Raw genomic sequence first — 3,477 nt, forward strand, 5'->3', positions numbered from 1 at the left:
TGACTGGTTTTTTAAAAAGAAAAGAACAAACTGCCTGCCCCCAAAAAGAGGGAGGGGGAGAGTTGGCAGTGAGGGGAAAATGGGAAACAGAACAACCAAGAGTCTTTAAAAACACAGAGCCGAGCTAGAGAAAGTACCCAAGGAGCTAAAGGGATCTGCAACCCACTAGGTGGAACAACAATATGAACTAACCAGTACCCCCCGGAGCTCGTGCCTCTAGCTGCATATGTATCAGAAGATGGCCTAGTTGACCATCAGTGGAAAGAGAGGCCCATTGGTCATGCAAACTTTATATACCTCAGTATAGGTGAACGCCAGGGCCAAGAAGTGGGAATGGGTGGGTAGGGGAGTGGGGTGGGAGGGTATGGGGGACTTTTGGGATATAGCACTGGAAATGTAAATGAAGACAATACCTAAAAAAAAACAAAAAAACAAAAAATAAACAAAAACAAAACAAAACACAGAGCCAAGCCGGAGGTGGGGGCACACACCTTTAATCCCAGCACTTGGGAGGCAGAGGCAGGTGGATTTCTGAGTTTGAGGCCAGCCTGGTCTACAGAGTGAATTCCAGGACAGCCAGGGCTACACAGAAACCCTGTCTGGAAAACCAAAACCAAAACCAAAACCAAAACCAAAACCAAAACCAAAACCAAAATCAAAACCAAAACCCCCCACAGAGCCAAAAATCCCAACTGCAGCACTGTGAAGCCTCATGGTGGTGGCGCATGCCTTCAATCCCAGTACTTGGGAGGCAGAGGCTGGTGGATCTGAGTTCAAGGCCAGCCTGGTTCAAAGAGTGAGTTCCAGGACAGCCAGGGCTCCACAGAGAATCCCTGTCTCGGAAACCAAAGCAAAGCAAAGCAAAGCAAACCAAACCAAACCAGTCCCCAAACAATCAAACCTCCCCAACCCACTTGTGAACTATCAGAGGTGAACTGAAGATTTTCAATGATGAACAGGACAGCATTCTCCACTTGCATTGGAGATTCTTCAGACTAATGAGACCTGTGTGACTGTGGGGAGCTGGAAAGTTGCAGGCCAGAGTAGACAAAAACTCCCTCAGGCTGTCTTTGGCCCCTTTCCATTGTAGCTACCAGCTATCTCCCACTTGCCTCTGCCTCTGCCCAGGTGCCTTTTTTGACTGTCAGGTAAAGCACTAGCTTAGAATACCACTGGCTTCCACCAAGTCCTGAGCTGGGGCTGTAGCCTACTCTAAGGTTTTGGAACAACAGCTGTGTTTTGCATTGACACTGAAGCTAACACAGAGAGGAATAACAGGTTTATCAGTTAGGGGGTTAGCTTCCTTTTTTTTTTTCTTTTTCTGTATCCTCTGCCACAGAAGAGTACATTTCTTGGACACACAGGATTTCATTTCTCTTCCTTCCTGCCATACAGACAACTGGAAATGCCAATCGCCTAGCTAGGTTCTTAGGCTCTTAGCTGCTCTTTTTTCTTTTTTCTTTTCTTGGTTTTTCGAGACAGGGTTTCTCTGTGTATCTCTGGCTGTCCTGGAACTCACTCTGTAGAACAGGCTGGCCTTGAACTCAGAAATCAGCTTGCCTCTGCCTCCCAAGTGCTGGGGCTAAAGGCGTGCGCCGCCCCTGGCTAGCTGCTCTTCTTTTCCTTTCTTTGTTTCAGCTTGGAGGGGACTGGGAGGGGACTGGGATGTGGGAGGAACAATGAAACCTTGACTTCCTATCTGATTCTTAGAAGGCTATAAAGTAGTGTTGGTAAAGAAGGAGCCCAGCTTCCTGCTCCCAGGAGCAGGGTGTGTGTGTGCGCTCGTGTGTGTCTATGAACCCAAGGTCCTATCTTGTTATGGCTCTACACTCTACCATGAGCCTTGCTCCTCACCCCAGGAAGGGGTCAACAGCTGCAGTAGTGTTCATTTCTGAGTGGGAAAGTGGGAACAGCAGAAACTGCAAGACTTGCACATGCTTGTAGTTTGTGGATTCTTTGTTTGGAGAATGTGTTATATTGTGTCTCTGGATTTTTTTTTTTTTTTTTCCCGAGACAGGGTTTCTCTGTGTAGTCTTGGCTGTCCTGGAACTCACTTTGTAGACCAGGCTGGCCTCAAACTCAGAAATCTGCCTGCCTCTGCCTCCCGAGTGCTGGGATTAAAGGTGTGCGCCACCATGCCCGGCTGTGTCTCTGGATTTTTGAGGATGTACTAGAGTGTCTCACTCTATAGCCCATCCTGGCCTCCAACTGATAGCAATTCTATCATTTCACTTTCCCAAAATGTTAGGATTAGTGTGAGTCACCGTGTCAACATTTACTTCAAAGATTTTGACTGCTGCGGCTATTGCTACCTTGAGGGACAATGTCAGCAGTGCACCAGGGGATAAAACTACTTCCATTCTTCCAGCCTGAAGGTAGAGAGCAGTATCCCACACTTACACACCTGGATAGTGTCCTGTTAGACTTTTGCTCTTTTTGTTTTTGATTCTAGATAAGATCTGCTTATAGCCCTGAATCTGTATTCTTTCTGCCTCCATCTTCTTTTCTTTCTTTTAAAAAGTGATTCCAGTAGCTGCTTAAAGCACGCATTTACTTATTTTATTCATATGAGTACACTGTAGCTGTCTTCAGATGCACACTAGAAGGCATCGGATCCCATTACAGATGGTTGTGAGCTACCACGTAGTTGCTGGGAACTGAATTCACGATCACTGGAAGAGCAGTCAGTGCTCTTAACCACTGAGCCATCTCTGCAGCCCCTCCTCCGCCTTCTGAGTGCTGCTGGATATACAGGGATGCATCCCCACACCCAGAATTGTTCTCTTTATTTTAATGAGCTCCTCCAACACCTTTGAAACTTTTGTGTGTATGTGTTTCAGAGTCTCAATTTGAAATCTGTCCTTCTGACTGGATGTTTATATATATATAACATCAATTTCAAATTGTTTTTTAAATTTATCTATCTAAGGGAGTCACTGTTGAAGCTTAATGAGCAAAAACAATACAGTGACATTAAAAATATATATGTAAAATTACAGGTGTCTCAGAGATCCTTAAAACAATACATGGCACTACTTTTAACTGCCTGCCGGAATGCTGATGATGGTTAAGACTCTATTGCTGAAGACATCATTTTGGTCACAAGGCCTGGAAAAATCAAGCTGTTAGCTGAATGGCAGACTTCTCCCCTGCTGGGTACTACTAGAAGGTGCTATATGGGCTGCTATGGAAGAAAAACTAATAGTCTTACCTAGCTGTGAGGCCCGCAAGCTATACTAATTACTGGTCTGGCAAGATATACCTGTGGTTGCAATAGTGGCATAAATGTTACCGGGTAACACACTGCTTTCTGATTGGATTTATGGCCTGCTCCACAGGAGGGAACTCATGCCTAGTGTATAAAATGGGGTGGGAGACCATTGCTGGGGAAACCATCAGCCAATGGGCTAGTATTCTTTTGCTGAATTGACATACCCATAGACTAATGCTGTTTTCAGTCCTTGCCAGGGAAGCTTC

This window comes from Mus musculus, chromosome 18 (assembly GCF_000001635.26).
Source record: "Mus musculus strain C57BL/6J chromosome 18, GRCm38.p6 C57BL/6J".
Classification (NCBI taxonomy): Eukaryota; Metazoa; Chordata; class Mammalia; order Rodentia; family Muridae; genus Mus; species Mus musculus.